The sequence below is a fragment of the Oncorhynchus masou genome, chromosome 5, assembly GCF_036934945.1.
Source record: "Oncorhynchus masou masou isolate Uvic2021 chromosome 5, UVic_Omas_1.1, whole genome shotgun sequence".
NCBI lineage: Eukaryota > Metazoa > Chordata > Actinopteri > Salmoniformes > Salmonidae > Oncorhynchus > Oncorhynchus masou.
Window position 1 is genome coordinate 62,418,061 of NC_088216.1, and position 21,876 is coordinate 62,439,936.

The 21,876-nt window shown below is 46.3% G+C and overlaps 1 protein-coding gene across 4 annotated transcripts in view; it reads right to left on the minus strand.

The window, feature by feature from the left end:
• LOC135540057 (forkhead box protein P4-like) overlaps positions 1 to 21,593 on the minus strand; it is a 188,427-nt gene extending 166,834 nt beyond the window's left edge. For all 4 annotated transcript variants that reach the window (XM_064966382.1, XM_064966380.1, XM_064966381.1 and 1 more), the window contains exon 1: positions 21,010 to 21,593. The gene's annotated coding sequence lies outside the window, so the exon portion shown is untranslated. The remainder of the gene's footprint in view (positions 1 to 21,009) is intronic.
• Positions 21,594 to 21,876: the final 283 nt, after the last annotated feature.

The window sequence follows — 21,876 nt, forward strand, 5'->3', positions numbered from 1 at the left end:
GAGAGAGAGAGGGGGGGTAGAGAGGCTGGGGACCTATTCAGCTAATGAATATACAGGGGGGAAATATTACCACAAACACAATACTTTACCCTAATATAATTACATGGTCTACGCACATAAACACACAAATACATATACACCTGGGTTTGAAGTTGCTTTCTGATACAGTGAGTCAGAGGGTATCTGGACTGAGCTTTAAGAGCTACATCTCCTCAGAGGGATAGTGGGTATAAAGGCTGTAAGCTGCCTTTGAAATAAAGAAGTGCAGCATATCTGTAGTGTTCTGGACCCCCTGCTAGGTAGTGCTCCTACACCCTAACCATATCAGACAAACTAACACATCACCTACGCTACCTACCGTACCTGGCCAATTCAAGGAAAACACACAGACTTTTTAGAACACGATCCAATTAAAGCCATAGGATTAATAGTCAAGCTGTTCATCTCCCTCCTCCCTAATCAAAGCTAAAGTTATGTCTGATAAAGGCCAACTGTAAACTTTTCAGAAGTCAAGAGAGTATTCAGGTATGTTCTGGTTCTACCTACCTAGTGGCTATGATACCAGAACAGAACAGAAGAGCGATAGAGAGCCTAGAGCCATTAGATGTTTTAATCTACGGCTGAAATTAAAAGAATTAACTTCAAATGTAATTCAAATCCCCGACCCTTTCCTTAAATATCTATCCAATCAAGATGGCTGAAAAGCTTTATTCAGGTTGGTTGCTATAAAAGTTTCATCTTATTACACTTTCCAACTTCTCATTTTAACACCACTGTAATGGAAGATGAAAAAATGAATAGTGAAATTGAGAGGTAGCCTTACAAAAAAATTAAATAACCATGATAATTAGATGTAAAGATATTATAATTCCTTTAAGGGGATGCATAGAATCTGCTGCTCTACAATATTTGCCTTAATTGCTAGAATTATCATATTAACCAGTTACCATTTGACTAAGTTGATTAAAAAATTGATTATTCGTCTATTTCTTTTAGGACTTTCTTAATCAAAATCTAACATCCTTGAAAAATTAATTCGAAGGAGCTCTTATCAGTTAATTAAATCAGGTTGGAAGTCATTTTTCTGCGCGGCGTGATTAGGGCCCGCTCTGTTCTCCTCTGTTCAGACACCATGACGTGAGAGGAAACTTCTCACTGGCTCATCAAACATGCACAACCAGAAGAATAGAATTTCTTTAAAGGGACGTCTTTTTTTCTTCTCCAAACCTCTGCCTTTCTGATAAATGGTACTATACCCAATAGATCTCTCTTTCTCCTCAACACATTCTCATTAACGCCAAGAAAAAAATAAAAAGAGGGGGAGGGGAGGGGAGGGGAGGGAGGGGAGGGGAGGGGGGGAGGGGAGGGGAGGGGGGGAGGGGGAGGGGGAGGGGAGGGGAGGGGAGGGGAGGGGGAGGGGAGGGGAGAGTAAGAGAAAAGAGAGGGGAGTGGAGGGGGAGAGAGAGAGTAAGAGAAAAGAGAGGGGAGGGGGAGGAGAGGAGAGGGGAGGTGAGGGGAGGGGAGGGGAGAGAGTAAGAGAAAAGAGAGGGGAGTGGAGGGGAGGAGAGAGAGTAAGAGAAAAGAGAGGGGAGGGGAGGGAGAGGAGAGAGGGTAAGAGAAAAGACAGGGGAGGGGAGGGGAGGAGAGAGAGTAAGCGAAAAGAGAGGGGGAGGGGGAGGGGAGATAGTAAGATAAAAGAGAGGGGAGGGGAGGGAGGGGAGGGGAGGGGGGAGGGAGGGGGGGAGGGGGGAGGGGAGGGGAGGGGAGGGAGGGGAGGGAGGGAGGGGGGGGAGGGGGGAGGGGGGGAGGGGAGGGGAGGGGAGAGAGTAAGAGAAAAGAGGGGAGTGGAGGGGAGGAGAGAGAGTAAGAGAAAAGAGAGGGAGGGGGGGAGAGGAGAGAGGGTAAGAGAAAAGACAGGGGAGGGGAGGGGAGGAGAGAGAGTAAGCGAAAAGAGAGGGGAGGGAAGGGGAGATAGTAAGATAAAAGAGAGGGGAGGGGAGAGAGTAAGAGAAAAGAGAGGGGAGAGGAGGGGAGAGAGTAAGTGAAAAGAGAGGGGAGAGAGTAAGAGAAAAGAGGGGAGGGGAGGGGAGGGGAGAGAGTAAGAGAAAAGAGAGGGGAGGGGAGAAAGTAAGAGAAAAGAGAGGGGAGGGGAGATAGTAAGAGAAAAGAGAGGGGAGGGGAGGGGAGCGAGTAAGAGAAAAGAGAGGGGAGAGGAGGGGAGAGAGTAAGAGAAAAGAGGGGAGGGGAGGGGAGGGGAGGGGAGGGGAGGGGGGGAGGGGAGGGGAGGGGAGGGAGGGGAGGGGAGGGGAGGGGAGGGGGAGGGAGTAAGAGAAAAGAGGGGAGGGGAGGGGAGAGAGTAAGAGAAAAGAGGGGGGGGAGGGGAAGGGAGGGGAGAGAGTAAGAGAAAAGAGGGGAGGGGAGGGGAGGGGAGGGGAGAGAGTAAGAGAAAAGAGAGGGGAGTGGAGGGGAGGAGAGAGAGTAAGAGAAAAGAGAGGGGAGGGGAGGAGAGGAGAGAGGGTAAGAGAAAAGACAGGGGAGGGGAGGGGAGGGGAGGAGAGAGAGTAAGCGAAAAGAGAGGGGAGGGGAGGGGAGAGAGTAAGAGAAAAGAGAGGGGAGAGGAGGGGAGATAGTAAGAGAAAAGAGAGGGAGAGGGAGATAGTAAGGGAAAAGAGAGGGGGGGGAGGGGAGAGAGTAAGAGAAAAGAGAGGGGAGAGGAGGGGAGAGAGTAAGAGAAAAGAGAGGGGGGGGAGGGGAGAGAGTAAGAGAAAAGAGGGGAGGGGGGGAGGGGAGAGAGTAAGAGAAAAGAGGGGAGGGGATGGGGAGGGGAGAGAGTAAGAGAAATGAGGGGAGGGGAGAGAGTAAGAGAAAAGAGGGGAGGGGAGAGAGTAAGAGAAAAGAGGGGAGGGGGGAGGGGGAGGGGAGGGGAGGGGAGGGGAGGGGGGGGAGGGGGAGGGGGGAGGGGAGGGGAGGGGAGGGGAGAGAGTAAGAGAAAAGATAGGGGAGAAAAAGGGTCAGAGGGGGAAGAGAGAGAGAACCAGGGGGAATGAGAGAGATGGAGCAAGAATTGACCTGGGGTAGAGAGAAAGAAACAATGTGATAGAGACATGGAGACAGGATAGGTAAAAAAGAATGACAGAGGAAGATAGGGAGCGAGGGAAAAGGGAAAGATGGATAGAGAGAGGGAGCTTGGTTTGAGAACATTGAGGGTTTAAACACACACACCCCTGATGACTGCCTTGGGTAGGCCTGACAGACTAAACATGTACATCTGGAGCTAAAACCAGAGCTACTGCTTCTACAGACACACAATCTCTCATGTCCTACTCCTAACATTTAAACACAGGTTCATCATGTCCTACTCCTAACATTTAAACACAGGTTCATCATGTCCTACTCCTAACATTTAAACACAGGTTCATCATGTCCTACTCCTAACATTTAAACACAGGTTCATCATGTCCTACTCCCAACATTTAAACACAGGTTTATCATGTCCTACTCCTAACATTTAAATACAGCTTCATCATGTCCTACTCCTAACATTTAAACACAGGTTCATCATGTCCTACTCCTAACATTTAAATACAGCTTCATCATGTCCTACTCCTAACATTTAAACACAGGTTCATCATGTCCTACTCCTAACATTTAAATACAGCTTCATCATGTCCTACTCCTAACATGGAAACACAGGTTCATCATGTCCTACTCCTAACATTTAAATACAGCTTCATCATGTCCTACTCCTAACATGGAAACACAGGTTTATCATGTCCTACTCCCAACATTTAAATACAGCTTCATCATGTCCTACTCCTAACATTTAAATACAGCTTCATCATGTCCTACTCCTAACATTTAAACACAGGTTCATCATGTCCTACTCCTAACATTTAAATACAGCTTCATCATGTCCTACTCCTAACATTTAAACACAGGTTCATCATGTCCTACTCCTAACATTTAAACACAGCTTCATCATGTCCTACTCCTAACATTTAAACACAGGTTCATCATGTCCTACTCCTAACATTTAAACACAGCTTCATCATGTCCTACTCCTAACATTTAAACACAGCTTCATCATGTCCTACTCCTAACATTTAAACACAGGTTTATCATGTCCTACTCCTAACATGGAAACACAGCTTCATCATGTCCTACTCCTAACATTTAAACACAGGTTCATCATGTCCTACTCCTAACATGGAAACACAGCTTCATCATGTCCTACTCCTAACATGGAAACACAGCTTCATCATGTCCTACTCCTAACATTTAAACACAGCTTCATCATGTCCTACTCCTAACACTTAAACACAGCTTCATCATGTCCTACTCCTAACATTTAAACACAGGTTCATCATGTCCTACTCCTAACATGGAAACACAGCTTCATCATGTCCTACTCCTAACATTTAAACGCAGCTTCATCATGTCCTACTCCTAACATTTAAACACAGCTTCATCATGTCCTACTCCTAACATTTAAACACAGGTTTATCATGTCCTACTCCTAACATGGAAACACAGCTTCATCATGTCCTACTCCTAACATGGAAACACAGCTTCATCATGTCCTACTCCTAACATTTAAACACAGGTTCATCATGTCCTACTCCTAACATGGAAACACAGCTTCATCATGTCCTACTCCTAACATTTAAATACAGCTTCATCGTGTCCTACTCCTAACATTTAAACACAGGTTCATCATGTCCTACTCCTAACATTTAAACACAGCTTCATCATGTCCTACTCCTAACATTTAAACACAGGTTCATCATGTCCTACTCCTAACATTTAAACACAGCTTCATCATGTCCTACTCCTAACACTTAAACACAGGTTCATCATGTCCTACTCCTAACATGGAAACACAGCTTCATCATGTCCTACTCCTAACATTTAAACACAGCTTCATCATGTCCTACTCCTAACACTTAAACACAGCTTCATCATGTCCTACTCCCAACATTTAAACACAGCTTCATCATGTCCTACTCCCAACATTTAAACACAGCTTCATCATGTCCTACTCCTAACATTTAAACACAGGTTCATCATGTCCTACTCCTAACACTTAGACACAGGTTCATCATGTCCTACTCCTAACACTTAGACACAGGTTTATCATGTCCTACTCCTAACATTTAAACACAGGTTCATCATGTCCTACTCCTAACATTTAGACACAGGTTTATCATGTCCTACTCCTAACACTTAAACACTTCATCGGAGTGTTTCTGTATGCTTGTTTCTCCCTCAGCTGCGGTGGTGAAGCCAATGAGATAAAGGATCACACACACATCCCATATCTCATGTCATCTCAGAAGAGAAAAAGCAAACTGGATGGAGAGAATGAGACAAAGAGAGAAAGAGAGAGAGGTAGTCCACTCAGCACTCCCATCAGTGGAGTATAAGTCTCTGTGCATCAGGCTGCAGCTGGCCTCTCCAGCCTCTCCAGTAGCCAGCAGAGCAGAACAGAACAGATATACTGCCCTCCACACATCTGTCCATCCAACACTCCTCAGGGAGGGAGAGAGAGCGGGAGGGGAGGGGGGGTAACTGAAAGTAAGGATGAGAGGGACATGGAGAGGGAAAGATGAGAGAAAAATGGAAAGCCAAGAAGAAAAAGAGAGAAATAGTTGCAGAGGGGATGAGATAGGAGAGAGTGAGGGTGGGAGTGCGAGGAAGCTTGAGAGAGAGAGAGAGAGAGAGAGAGAGGGAAAGAGATGCTAAGAGAGAATGTTAGTTGGTAAATCACTGTGATTGGGTAATGAATTGAATGATTGGAGCTTGGCTGATTAAGTTGCAGAGGATGCCCGTTCTCCATCAACCAATCAACACGCTCCCTCATCATCCAATCAACACCCTCGGTTGGCCCTGTAGCAGTCACCTCATGGCGTTTTATTCCATTCTCCCCTCTTTCCTTCATTCTGTCTTTCCTCCCTCCCTCACTACATGTCATCCTGTCTTCAGCGTAGCCGCAGTAGTCTTACTCAGTGGGAGACAGAATTCTCAAAGCCACAATTACCGCAAAGAACTATCAATTTCCCCTTCAATTAACCCTGTGGGGAGAAAGGGAGAGAGGAATGGAGGGGGGAAGAACAGAGATTCAAATTTGAGACACAGCATTGTACCTCCTCGGTCCCCCTGGCGGTGCAGTAATAAATGAGGGGCCGAGGCGGAGGAGAGTTGAGAGAGGGTGAGGGGAAAGTGTAACACATCCTCAGTGGTGAACTTGACCCCAGTGCTGGGGGTCAAAGTGGTTACGGTAGAACCAGAGCCCCATCCCCATTACAGCTGAATACAGGCCGGCACAGGCAACTAACGCTAATGCCCACTATATGCTAATAAAGAAGATGGTGGGAGGAGTCTCTAACCACAGCCCAGAGCTGCTGAAAGTGCTCTTCCCTGGGAGATGGAGAGAGAGAATAGGGGGACAAGGAGAGAAAGGGAAAAGGAGAGCAAGGGGTAAAAAAGATAGGAGAAAGAGATGGGGGGAAAGTGAGAGAAATGGGGAGAGGACGATGGATAGAGAGAAATGGGGAGAGGACGATGGATAGAGAGAAATGGGGAGAGGACGATGGATAGAGAGAAATGGGGAGAGGACGATGGATAGAGAGAAAAGGGGAAGGTCTGGGCGGGATGAAGAGGGTCTGGGGTTGTGGTTGTTCAGCCGAGCCTTGGCTAACAGCGCTCACCCCGGAATGACAGGGCATGTCTGCACCCCACCCCCTTTATCCCTCCCTCTCTCCCCCTCTCTCCCCCTCTCTAAGCTGAGCTCCCTGGGGATGGATCCCAAACCAAAACCAGCCTTCAGCAAAGTTCTGCAGGCAAACTTTCACAAAGCCCCCGAATGCTTGCCTGTCTGCCTGCCCGCCTGGCGAAAGAGATGCATGCCAGGGTTTCAACGCAGCCCACCCTCCATCTCCCCCTCCTCTTCTACTGCCCTCTACTTTCAGAAGCTTAAGGGCTGTTTGCTGCTGACCTTTCAGATGAAGGGAAACAAGCGGAACCCAGAAACCGCCAATGAGTGATACAGGTTGCATACAGGCTTGTGGACCTTCGCTAAGCTAGCGTATGCAGTCCTGCGTCAACGGGAGAGAGCACAGGCATTATCCCACTTGTTTTGCCAAGAGTCAATGGCTGCTTTTCAACTGGGTAATAAATGTTGCTAGTCCTTGAAGAAGAAAAATGATTTGTGTTTTCTCCATTACTTGCTGATTGTAAATAGTTCAAAAGAAAAACCTCACATAGGAATAAAATATGAGAGAAAGAAAAAAATATGAAAAAAGACAGATGGAGAAAAAGGAAATCTAAATCTGTTTAACAGTCATAATGTCGTTTTCATCCAAAGATTTCAAAAGGATGTTTCCCTTTGTGTTTCGTTTCACCTGGGAGCACTATTCTTCAATTCATCCAATGAACGTGTTGGCTAACTAACAGAACACACTATTCAAACGTCATATTAAAGTGTCTCTCAATAGATGTATTTAAGCCTACTTCATCAATACATACATTTGGCCACATATTTCATCAAATTGAAAAACACTGAAAACATGCTCGTCACTGAGTTGTGAACCAAATGCAATTATTTAAGCATAAAAGGCCGGTGCTCAAGCTTTTTAAATGTGATTTCTATACCTAAGGAAGGTCAAATGTTTTATTGCATCCAATTTACATACCACGGACACTTCTTCTCTAATCTATTCAGTACTGATGGACATGGACATGGATGTGTTAAATAGAGTAATAATTCAACAGCTTTTTTAATGGATGTATTAAACAGAGTCTAATAATTGAACAGCTTTTTGATTTGAATGATTTTTTTTCCATCACAATCACCAAGCATTTCAGACATTTAACCTTTAGGGCAAGAATACATTCTAAACATTGATTTTTAAAAATTGCATCATCATATGTACGGACACAAATTCGAAGAAAAGCTGTTCATGAAGAAGTATCGATCGTCCTTGCATTATAAAGCCTTGTCATTTGAATGAACTGGAGTAGAATAGAATATGTCTATTAAAATGTATCTTAATGAGGATAAATCCTGCACATGAATTCAGATGACAGTTCCCTTCTAATGAAGGGCTTGAATGTACAGTATGTTGAGAGCCAGTAGAGGAGAGCAGAGAAGAGAGCAGAGAAGATGGTTCATTTGAGAAGGCAGCCGTGTCTTTACCTCCTGTGCCAGAGAGAGAGAGAGGGGGGAAGAGAGAGAAAGAGAGTGTGTGAGAAGAGGGAGGGAGAGAGAGAGAGAGAGAGAGAGAGAGAGAGAGAGAGAGAGAAAGAGAGAGAGATGAGGAAAGATTTGTGAATGTCTGAGAGATGAGGAAAGGAGAGGATAAGAGGAGAGGAAGGGGTAAAGCGGCGTGTTAAGAGGAAGACGGGACGAGGAGAGGAGGCCACTACAGAGCGACTACGTTTGAGCTCTGACAGAGAAAAGAGCACTTAGACTGCCGTGCACTGAAACGAAGAGAACCTCGATAGTACACACAGAATGTGTGTGTGTGTGTGTCACAAGAGCAGCCTTGTGAGTGACAGAGAAGCACATGTGTACAGACATGTCTGTCTGACAACTGACGAAGGGAAAGAAAGGGGGATGAGAAAAGAGAAAAATGAACTGGACGCGCAGCTAGATACCGTGCTACCGTGGAAGACATTCTGTAGGAAAATAAAAGCTTTTCCTCTCCTTTTCATCCTCAATCTACCAATACTGCTATCTTTCAATACTGTATAGCATATAACCACAATTACGAGTCTGTCAGTCTTAACAGAAAATGTCATTGTTGTTTTTAAACTCAGTTTTCAGAGTTTTCACTGTACCATGCAGTGTGTGTATTTTAGAGGTGGATGAGGTGTTTTGTAGAAATAATCTTTCCCCTCTACAACATCTTTTAGATTCATTGTTAGAAATGATCAGATTGCATTTTCTGTATTATTTCTCTACAAAAACCAAACTATTTGTAGGTGTTATTTTGAACACTGCTTATAAAATATCAATACTAAATTACAGACTTAGGATCAGGGGTTAAAAAACAGATAGTACTCCTTATTTCATCTTCCTTCTTCTCCTAATCACTCTATCTTCCCCTTTTTCCACCCTTCCTTCTTCTCCTAATCACTCTATCTTCCCCTTTTTCCACCCTTCCTTCTTCTCCTAATCACTCTATCTTCCCCTTTTTCCACCCTTCCTTCTTCTCCTAATCACTCTATCTTCCCCTTTTCCCACCCTTCCTTCTTCCCCTAATCACTCTATCTTCCCCTTTTTCCACCCTTCCTTCTTCTCCTAATCACTCTATCTTCCCCTTTTTCCACCCTTCCTTCTTCTCCTAATCACTCTATCTTCCCCTTTTTCCACCCTTCCTTCTTTTCTCTACTCTGTCACCCCTGACCAGTGGTCTCAGCCGGCTTCAGATCGCCGTGGTTACAAAGTCCAGCGCCACAAAACCCTTTCTCTTCTCTTTGTCTTTTTAAAGAGTCTGTATGATACACTGTGTGATGGAGAGAGAGAGGAGTCCTGGACAGCAGAGGTCATCTGACAGGATTAAGCTGCTTCTTTCCCCCGGAAAGAAGGGATGGGAGAGGAGAGGAAGAAAGAGGGGAGAAAGAGAGGAGGCCGAGTTTAAATCCCTCTACAAATGTCAGACATCGAACAGTGACCGGGGGGCACAGGAACACACCTGCGCGCATACACATAGAAAGATACACACAAAACGGATCACACACACATCTGCCATATCGCACTGGACCACCACGGACTGGCAAGGACTTCTCTTTCTGAGGAGGGAGGGATGTGTGGGGAAGGAGGGGGGGATGTGTGGGGAAGGAGGGAGGGATGTGTGGAGAAGGAGGGGGGATGTGTGGGGAAGGAGGGAGGGATGTGTGGGGAAGGAGGGAGGGATGTGTGGGGAAGGAGGGAGGGATGTGTGGAGAAGGAGGGGGATGTGTGGGGAAGGAGGGAGGGATGTGTGGGGAAGGAGGGAGGGATGTGTGGGGAAGGAGGGAGAGATGTGTGGGGAAGGAGGGAGAGATGTGTGGGGAAGGAGGGGGGATGTGTGGGGAAGGAGGGAGGGATGTGTGGGGAAGGAGGGAGGGATGTGTGGGGAAGGAGGGAGGGATGGATGTGTGGAGAAGGAGGGGGGATGTGTGGGGAAGGAGGGGGGATGTGTGGGGAAGGAGGGAGGGATGTGTGGGGAAGGAGGGGGGATGTGTGGGGAAGGAGGGAGAGATGTGTGGGGAAGGAGGGAGGGATGTGTGGGGAAGGAGGGAGAGATGTGTGGGGAAGGAGGGGGATGTGTGGGGAAGGAGGGGGATGTGTGGGGAAGGAGGGAGAGATGTGTGGGGAAGGAGGGAGAGATGTGTGGGGAAGGAGGGGGATGTGTGGGGAAGGAGGGAGAGATGTGTGGGGAAGGAGGGGGATGTGTGGGGAAGGAGGGGGGATGTGTGGGGAAGGAGGGAGAGATGTGTGGGGAAGGAGGGGGGATGTGTGGGGAAGGAGGGGGGATGTGTGGGGAAGGAGGGAGAGATGTGTGGGGAAGGAGGGAGAGATGTGTGGGGAAGGAGGGGGGATGTGTGGGGAAGGAGGGAGAGATGTGTGGGGAAGGAGGGGGGATGTGTGGGGAAGGAGGGGGGGGATGTGTGGGGAAGGAGGGGGGGATGTGTGGGGAAGGAGGGAAAGTGGATTACACAATTATTCAGATAACAGCTGGGGATAATTTAGTAGCAGATGTCCCTCGGTCAACAATGTCCGCCCCACCGCGCACACACACGGGTTACAACGCCAGCCGAACAGAGCCCGAGAACAAAAGCCAGTCATAATCGATGGATACAAGCACTCTGTGTAACCTGCTCCTGTATCCAAACACACTAATCACCAACGGCAACGGAGAACTCATGCAAACACAAACACACAATGTTCTGAGATTTGCTTTACAAAAATAGTATTTTTTTCTTTCTCTTTTTTTGTGGATGACTAGTTTAAGGATGACAATCTATTTGATGATAATATGATTTGGTGTATATGTTTTTTTTAAAGATGAAATATTCTTGAAAAAGAATTTGAATACACATATTTGTATGTAAAAAGTCCATGGAATGACACGTGAATAGTTATCATAGGGAGAGCGGCAACCTGTTTCTCCTTCCTTTACCTGAGGAACACACACACACGCACGCGCACACACGCACACACACACACGCACGCATGCATGCAGGCACACACACACACACACACACACACACACACACACACACACACACACACACACACACACACACACACACACACACACACACACACACACACACACACACACACACACACACACACACACACATACAGATGATCCAGCTGCATCCTTCCTTAAGCCCCTGCCTCTGTGTCTCTGTGTGATCTAAAGACTCTCGTAGCTGCCGTGCGATTCTCCTATCTGTTTCTCTCCTTCTCCCTCCCTCTCCACTGCTTGAAAGGGCACACACAGGGCTTCAGAGTCCTCACTCCCTATTGGGCAAAGCCACTTCACCTTGAGAACTACAGAGAGAGCGAGAGAGAGAGAGAGGACCTTTGAGTCTCATAACCATATAATACTCTCAAACATTTCATGACAAATAAAGTAAAAAACACAAAAAAAGACATTTTAAAAAGATACATATTTTCCCAAAATCATCAAGACAACATACTTTTTTTTTTCTCCAAAATGTCACGAGTCAGAAAAGTCAATGCAGTCAGTTAATGCCATATGAATACATAAGCAAGGGAACGGATGGGGGGAGGGAGGGAGGGAGGGAGGGAGGGGTAGCTGTCAATCCGTCAACCCTAGCAGCACATTGTGATTTGGGTTAACACTGGTTAACAGATCTCTCTGTCTGTGGGTATATATCCAGCGCCCTGGACGCCGTAGCCTTTTTCTCATGCTAATGGTTGAAGTAGTCATCATGTGTCCCCCATCACTAATACCATAAAGGAGCAGCGTTCGCCAGCCTCTCGGCAGCGTTAGCCTGCGTTAGCCAGCAGCACCCCCATACTTTACGGATTAGTCAATATAATGAGATGCATTTATACGCGTGTTACTTTTGTGGTCAACGGGTAGGAGGGAATGGGACAGGGTTATGGAGAGGTTTTAGTTCGTTCCTTCATACCTCTTTACAATATAACATACACACACATAACCAAGGAGCCAAACTGAACACCATATACTGAACACAAACAAACGAAACACACAGTAACTTGCAAACTTTCCTATACTTTTAAACCTCAAAACCAAAACACAGCTTTGTGATGGGGGGGCGCAAGCATCAGTATCATCAAACACAAATCTATGCTAAACCACTGAAGACACTCGTTCACTGACACTCGTTTAATGACACCGTTTTCCTGCCGCTGGGGAACGTTCAGGGCTGAGTGTGAATCTGTGTCTGCTCCTCCTCCCGCTTAAACCTTCTCGGAGCGGGAATCTCTCTCTCCGTGCTTCAGCGGCTCCAGAGCTCGCCAGGCGGATTTTGGCTGCCGTGGAGCGAGGAGCCTTTAAGGCATGGAACGCTCCTTTACAAGCAGGCGGTTTATGCAGAGTTAAAGTTGCGTTCAGGGCCGTGCAGCTGTCCCCCATGCATCACTATAACCCTTTAATGAACGCATTAAAAAGAGTGCCAGAAAGTTTAGTCCCATTGTTGTTTGGAACCAGGCTTTGCTGTGATCTGTTCCCTCGGCAGCTGTTTGATTGACAGGTGGGCTGTCAGGTTGGCAAAGAGGGATGAGATACACCAACGGCTCTCTTCTGACACCCTTATGAAGGGTCATAGGGGGAGGGGGAGGCAGGTTGTGAATGGGGGAGACAGATAAGACAGGTTCTGAGGGTGAGGGGTGGAGGGGGAGACAGTGTGTGTGTGTGTGGGGGGGGGGGTGTATGGACTGAAGGAAAATCCATAACACGAATACAGCTGTCAGACGGAATGCAAAGCCAGCCCAGTAATCAGTCTGGCTGGCCAGACCTATTTATGAGGATTCCATACCACACAAACGCACGCGCACACCACACATACACACATTCTGTCAAATGAACAAATCACCAACACACCATCTCTCACCCAAACTTTCTCTCATGCACACAACCCCCCCAACCATGCTCTATTTCTCTACTTCCACAGTCTGTCCATCCATGTCAAATCTCTAAGGTGGCCAAGATGAGTGTACATCACAGTCAGCAGACTGCCAGCTAGCTCCATCCCCACCCAAACACGGACAGGCCATGCACAGGTTCTTGAGGTTTATTGCCATAGTGCTTCCTTGTCACAGATTATTGGACTTGTCCCATCTTACTAAAACGCTACATCCACCTCAACCTCTTAGTCCTTTTTCCTGTTCCAGTTTCAGTTCCAGTCATCTCCCTCTCTAGCTAACTGCCCCAACACTACCGCTTCCCCAAGCCGACACCCTGGTCCTGCTCACTGCCCCAACCCTACCCCTTCCCCAAGCCTACACCCTGGTCCTGCTCACTGCCCCAACCCTACCCCTTCCCCAAGCCTACACCCTGGTCCTGCTCACTGCCCCAACCCTACCCCTTCCCCAAGCCTACACCCTGGTCCTGCTCACTGCCCCAACCCTACCCCTTACCCAAGCCGACACCCTGGTCCTGCTCACTGCCCCAACCCTACCCCTTCCCCAAGCCTACACCCTGGTCCTGCTCACTGCCCCAACCCTACCCCTTCCCCAAGCCTACACCCTGGTCCTGCTCACTGCCCCAACCCTACCCCTTCCCCAAGCCTACACCCTGGTCCTGCTCACTGCCCCAACCCTACCCCTTCCCCAAGCCTACACCCTGGTCCTGCTCACTGCCCCAACCCTACCCCTTCCCCAAGCCTACACCCTGGTCCTGCTCACTGCCCCAACCCTACCCCTTCCCCAAGCCTACACCCTGGTCCTGCTTACGAACCCAACCCTACACCTTCCCCAAGCCTACACCCTGGTCCTGCTCACTAACCCAACCCTACCCCTTCCCAAAACCTACACCCTGGTCCTGCTCACTGCCCCAACCCTACCCCTTCCCCAAGCCTACACCCTGGTCCTGCTTACGAACCCAACCCTACACCTTCCCCAAGCCTACACCCTGGTCCTGCTCACTAACCCAACCCTACCCCTTCCCAAAACCTACACTCTGGTCCTAATCACAGCCCTACCCTTCCCCAAGCCTACACCCTGGTCCTAATCACAGCCCTACACTTCCCCGAACCTACACCAGCCCTGGTCCTTCTCACTGCTCCAGACCCATCTTCAGCCAAAGGTCCAAGCCCCGAGCTAGTCCCCTTTTTCCTCTCTCGCTGGGTGCCTCCATCACTCTCGCCATCTCCAGTCTCTCCAGTAATGGGTCATAAAGCTGGCCTGTGGCTGCCAAGCTCTCTCAGGAGACACTGATCTAATGCTTCCACACATAATGACCCACGCCTGCCTGCCTGCTACACACATACTGTCATTTCCGTCCTCTTCTCTCTCTCTTTCAGTCTCTTCCTCCATCTATGTCTCTCTCTCATTCCCCAGGCCCATAGGAAGCAGTCGCTTCCTCTCTCTGTGCTGCAGGGTCGCTCCCTCCCACATCCATCAGCTCTTAACAGACTCACATTATGACTCTAACTCTCTATCAAGCTCTCCATGTTCTCTCTCCCTCTCTCCTTCTATGTTCTCTCATTCTGCCTTTGTCACTCTTCTACACTCAGACTTCTTGGGCATCACCATAAAATCTGCCCATGGCATCACGACTCTTCTATCTCCCCTTTTCTCTCTTCATTCTCCCACTTTCTTCTGTCTTTCTTCGGACTAGTGATGCTGTCTCAGTCTGATTCTGCTGGCTTCACTTTCCCCAACCCACGGGTCAGCATTTGGCACACAAACACACAGACACATGCACAGAGAAATATTCAGGCCTCCCGTTCTTCCCAATAACAGGTTCAATTAGAACCACATGTGTAATCATGGTTCAGACTAAGGTAATGTGGTGGGGGCTCAACACTCACATCAATCAGCTCACTGATGACCACAGCCAGCAAAACACTACGCTCTCATCACCAGCTAACTAGCTCCACACACAAAACAAACTATCAAACTTCAAACTTTCAATTCCTAATAGAATATATATATTTTATAAATGAAAACACATTCTCCTCACTTTTAGACTAGCTCCCAAAAAACAACCAACGTATCAGTCATGAACTGTAGACGCAACCATTTCATTTGTCATTTTCCCACAGAATCAGTTTTAATGGAAGCGCCGTGATGGAGGCAAATATAGGGATATCGACTGGGTCAAATCCTACACATACCTGTGTCATGTATCGCTGGCTTTACACCACTCTTCAAAAACACTTTGTAGCAGCAGATAAGCCACTCAACCAATGGCAGGAGAGGTTTAATGTACATGGGGATAGAGAGTTGGATGGACAGAGCGAGTCCAGAGAAAAGTGTTCAGCAACTCTCGGGACATTAAAAACTTCACACACACTACTGTCCATCTCACTTGACTAGAGCCCATATGAATTTAGAATGGCACTCTCTCACACACTCACACAAACACACTCTCTCACACACTCACACAAACACACTCACTCACACACTCACACAAACACACTATCTCACACACTCACACAAACACACTCTCTCACACACTCACACAAACACGCTCTCTCACACACTCACACAAACACACTCACAGGTGGGTACTCAAGGTAAGAACACTTATAGTATGTTTATGGACCACCATAATAATGTTGCTGTGCATTAAGAACAACATGGAAGGTTTTGAAGCGGTGAGATCATTCATATTATAGTAAAACAGTCAACACAGTTGTACAATTTGATAGTATAGTAAAGTAGCCACATATTAGTGTGTTTACTGTCCGCCTTCTGATGATCTGGAACATGTTCTAGTCACACCCAGGCTCTGACATACGCCCTGTTAAAGCCCTGACTACAGCCCCCCATCCCCCCACAACCAGGCTCTGACATACGCCCTGTTAAAACCCTGACTACAGCCCCCCATCCCCCCACACCCAGGCTCTGACATACGCCCTGTTAAAAACCTGACTACAGCCCCCCCCCCCCATCCCCCCACACCCAGGCTCTGACATACGCCCTGTTAAAATCCTGACTACAGCCCCCCATCCCCCCACACCCAGGCTCTGACATACGCCCTGTTAGAACCCTGACTACAGCCCCCCATCCCCCCACACCCAGGCTCTGACATACGCCCTGTTAGAACCCTGACTACAGACCCCCATCCCCCCACACCCAGGCTCTGACATACGCCCTGTTAAAACCCTGACTACAGCCCCCCCATCCCCCCACACCCAGGCTCTGACATACGCCCTGTTAAAAACCTGACTACAGCCCCCCCCCATCCCCCCACACCCAGGCTCTGACAAACGCCCTGTTAAATCCTGACTACAGCCCCCCATCCCCCCACACCCAGGCTCTGACATACGCCCTGTTAGAACCCTGACTACAGCCCCCCCATCCCCCACACCCAGGCTCTGACATACGCCCTGTTAAAACCATGGGCTACAGCCCCCCCCATCCCCCCACACCCAGGCTCTGACATACGCCCTGTTAAAACCCTGACTACAGCGCCCCCTCCCCCCACATCCAGGCTCTGACATACGCCCTGTTAGAACCCTGACTACAGCCCCCCTCCCCCCACACCCAGGCTCTGACATACGCCCTGTTAGAACCCTGACTACAGACCCCCTCCCCCCACACCCAGGCTCTGACATACGCCCTGTTAGAACCCTGACTACAGCCCCCTCCCCCCACACCCAGGCTCTGACATACGCCCTGTTAGAACCCTGACTACAGACCCCCTCCCCCCACACCCAGGCTTTGACATTCGCCCTGTTAAAACCCTGACTACAGCCCCCCTCCCCCCACACATGCTTTGCTTAACTACAACCAAAACATGTTCAAACACACATAAACATTGTCTATCTGTTCCACCCTGATAGTGTCATCTAATCACTATTACTGGTGTGTTCTGTTTCACTAAATCACTACTGAAACTACAGACACTGTTCAGCAAACAGTGAGCAGACTTTTGCTTTCCTTTTACTAAATACACCATGATAGAAAGTACAAAAACATTTTACACACTACACAGATAGAAGAAATATATTCTTCACGACACAGAAAATTCTGCAATATCAGGAACTCAACAAATCAGAAGAGAAAATGTGTGAGAAAAAGACGGCCAGGACAAATTCAACAACAGGACATGAAAAACACTCAGCTGCAGAGGATAATCTTTTTTTTTAAGTGTCTGATTCTACCGTCTGCAGCTGAACACACACACAACAGCAGACAGAGCGGCAAGAGAGTCAGCCGTTTTCTGACACCTAGCTTCCTGCCTGTGTCCACTTCATTTCCAAATCACTTCTTTCGCCTCTCAAATACCCTCTCTTTTCTTTCATTATATTCTTTCTTTTTCTCAAAATTCTAATTTTCTCAAACTGCTTTTCTCACATATTCTTTATTATTATACTCTTCTTATCTAAAATATTCTTATTTTTCTTAGAGAGCAAATAGATAGAAAAGTAATAAAGAACTTTTAGTACATCTAATTTCCTAATAATTACTAGGCAACTACCATCTTAAATAGTGGAAAATGTCCCCCTCTCCTTTTCTCCCATGCATGCTGAGAGGAGAGACCTTCACTGCTCCAGTCCGGCCCAATAGCAGGTACTGTATGACTGTTTGAGCTGAGGCGCTTCAATAATGATAATATAGTCATTCAAACACTTCTATCTCAAGCCACTTGAAATGATGTCATATCTTCAGTATATGTGGCCCATGCAGGAATAAAACCGCAACTCTGGCATGACAATTATCAAGCTCCATCCAACTGAGCCATCACAACCAGGTTCTCCTCAGTCTTAAAGACTGGTGTGGATCTCTACAGCACAGCACATAACACACAGAGAACACACTGCGGAGAGAGCTTCATGCTCTCCCTCACCATCAACTCTAAAGCTATTTCAAAGAAAGAATCAGTTCAGTTGACTTTTCCTAACACTTTGGTTATGAGCAGATTCAAATAAAAGTAGAAAAGCACCAAAAAAATAGAATAACATAATCAGAAAGTTTAAATTAGGTAAATTAAATTCAAATACAATCTGGACATACCTAAAGGAGGTGAACTGCTTCTAGTCAAATATAAAACGTTTTAAAATACCCTTTTTAAAAAGTGCCTGGTTTTAATTAATTCGTTATTAGGCCTATTACATTTGTTTATTCAGTTGGAAATTCCCTTCAATTTCTTATATTCTTAAGGAATAAAAACTGGAAAATTATTTTATAAATAGCCCTCTGACCTCGTCAGAGAAGAAAAACAGACCAGGTGTGTTTGTGAACAATTAAAAGACAACTTGAACGGCAATCCTGAAGTTCTACGGGTGTGAATATATTTTATGCCACCACACATACCACCAACCAAATCCATGTTTTCCTGCCTGGCAGGAGAGTTATTACACGGCTATAAAATGTGAAATACAGCTCTTTCATTCCAGCTAAATATTCTATTAAACCTCCATCAGTGGTGCAATTAAAACTGTGTCACCGTCGCGTTGCGGAAATGCCACCGGTGGCACGCTCAGCCTCGGAGAGAAGGACAGGGGGACAGGAGCCACAAAACAACAGGGGACAAGGAGAGAGGGAGGGGGGAGAGAGCGAGGCAGGGGGAACACACTAAATAAAATTAATTATGCCAAATGCGCCCCAGCGTCCATCAATCAAGAGGAAATAACGGCCAAGTCAGCGCGCGCCCATATGATCTGCCTTTTTCTTTTTAATGTCAGACAGACCGACAGCACCGCACTGCAACCAACAGCAATTAATTGTCATTTAATTTCTCCCTCCATCCGTCCATCACTCCGTCTGACATGCGGGACTGTCCCAGATGAAGGCTGATATTTAGTCTAGAGCGCTCAGGGACGGTGATTTAGGGAGATTTATGGGTGTGCTCAAATGTAGAAAATCAACCGCAACAAGGTATGTTGGTGGTGTCTGACAACTTCTAGGCCTACATAGCCTTGTTTGAGACAGTGAAATTATTTTAAAATGAATTATAAGTTTATTGATATAGTAGAAAGCAGATTTGGAAATGATTGAAATGATTTTGTAGGAAATTATAAAACAAACAAAAAATTGCATAACAGGATATGATGAATTAATTAATATTAGTGAACAAATCCCTAAATGTTGCACTCTCAAATGTCTCCTCACAAAAGCTCAGTTTAAAAGTTTAAAATTAGTAGGCTATTTGTTCTTGTGCATGGGACGCGTCCGACTTTTCTGTTGATTTGGCCTACAGCACCCGCTTGCCTCATTTTCAACACATGTTTAACTTTTTATAATTTGTGGATAAGATTTTTATTCATATTCCCAATAGGTCTACATTTAATATGTGTCAGTTGCTAAATACAGATTTTCATAAATAAATATAATAAAGATTGTGAGAACGTTTGTCTATCCTTTGTCTTTGGAGTTATAGGCTACAATTATTCCTACATATAAAAAAAAATGAAGAAGTTATTCTAATAACGGTAATAATGGAATCCTTTCTGCTTTTCATGCATTTTGCTTTTAAATCTGATGTCAAATTATTCCGACTGTCGGTATAGCCGATTATGATAAATATATTATGCATGATTAATAACCGATAATTATCAACGTGTTAAATTATTCCTATGCACTTCATGCCAACTTTGATTTTGAAGCACAATTTCACGTAGGCCTATCACTAGCAGTAGGCCTATAACCTATTGTTTGATAAACGGAACCAATAACAATAATCTGCTGTTTCAGTAACCTTCTATTACATTTGATTCAATTGTGATTAAAATAAGAGGGACACTATCATAAAGACCGTGAGACCAACTGTCCATAGGCTACCATCCAAGTCAGGAAATTACAAGCGCAATATCTGCAGACAACACAGTTTAAAAGAGGACTGGTAAACTATTTGATTTAAAAGTTTGACCGTGAAAACGAAATATTTGAGCAAATATTTACATTTAGGCCTATTAGTCTTATTGTGTAAATTAGATCTAAAATAAGCAAAAGGCCTAATATTAGGCTAAATGCGAGCCCTTAATATACATGTTTCATTCAAATTCAACGATCCGAGATCGATTAAGGCCTCATTCGGTGTGTGGTGAACCGGCATTCAATGATCAGAAGGAATTCAAAACGATGGCCGAATGGGTGTGTAAAATTAACACCAGTTATTGGAGGGGCGTTTATAATCAGTTATTTCCAATTGACTCTTTTAGCGTTCGGGCGGCTGAGCACCTCCGTGCATTTCTTACTTTCAGTCAAATTCACTCCGGATATCTTTGCATCTTTGTCTGAAAAGTTTTTGTTGTTTAATGATCGAGCGTTTGTGAACCTGACACCTTCCATAAGCCGCGAGGCAGCACGCTGCCGCTGCCCTCCAGTCTACAACTCTTAGGCTATTTCATACCTAAAGTAAAGAAATAAAAAGCAATTCACTAATAAAGTGTATGTATTTCATATTAAAACTGAAATATGTTATTTTGACTGCACGTGTTTATCTAGGGGAGAGGCCGCGAGAAAATCGCTAGTGTGTCCTTGTCATTTTCAACGAACTTTTTCTATTGTAGATTATGAAAAACGGCTTCATAGTGTAGGGTCTGAAAAGTGGCTGATCTACCGTTTCATGTGTAGACTATAGTGGATGCCAGCCTTGCTGAAACTCACATTAGACAATAATAGCCTAGTCACTAACCTAACTTAATCGATATTTGGTTGTTATTGGTTTATGTTGAAAACAATGACAGCGGCAAACAAGTCCAATTGTTGCAGTGTTCTGATTCAATAACACGCGCGCACACTTTCACTTTTGGAGAAACACACGCACAGAGAAAGTGAGAGAGAGAGAGAGAGAGAGGAGAAGAGAGGAAAAGTAGACGGAAGAAGAATATGTAGATAAGTGTATCAACCTGTTCTTGAATTCTGAAGAAGTCAACTTTCACACCAGTGGTTGGACCATGTGGACAGCCCCGTTTCAGCTCAGCGCAACACCACCCGACGAGTCCACTCTCGGCGACCAAGACGCAAACCAAACAGAACTAAAACTGATCAATCTTTGGATCTAAGATTGGTATCGCAGGACCATTACGTTCAACTACAACCGTGTTCGTTATAATTAGTCCGTCCTTGCTTCCTTTCTTTCCCTTTTGTTGTGCGTCCTCTCTGTCTCTCGGACTGGGCACTGTAGTGAAGTCAGAACAATACTAGACTAGCTAGTTTCACTAACTCACACACAGGCTGCATGCGCAGCCCTCCGGGAAGTTGATGGAGAGAAAGCACGGAGCTTTTCGGGCTGTTCGTGGCCTCCCCTTACTCTGTTTTGATCCTGCTATCTCGCTGTTATTCAGATCCTAACCCCTCCACAAGTCCCAATGACGATACTCGATTCAGTTTTTGGCATCCCGTCTGTCGCTCGCTCGTTCGCTGGTAAATCGGTGATGAATTACTCGGTTGTGTGTTGGTTGAGGATATGTTGGGGGACAGTTTATTCTTTACCGTAATGCCTCTAAAATAGGTGCGCGTTCACATCTCGCCGTGACTCACTAGTGGCGGAGCATAATAAGAAAACACTGCACATGAAGGCAGCCAGTGCGAGGTGCCAGACTGCCATGTGTACGTGCGTGTGCGCGTGCGTGCGTGCGTGTGAGCGCCTGGTGAAGGCACTGATCTTTTGACCTCTGCATCGCGGCTGAGTTTGTCTATTGTGGAGCCAAGCAGCAACAGATGTTCTATACAGAGAGAAATAATGGAAACGGTTAACAACAAAATATTCTCTA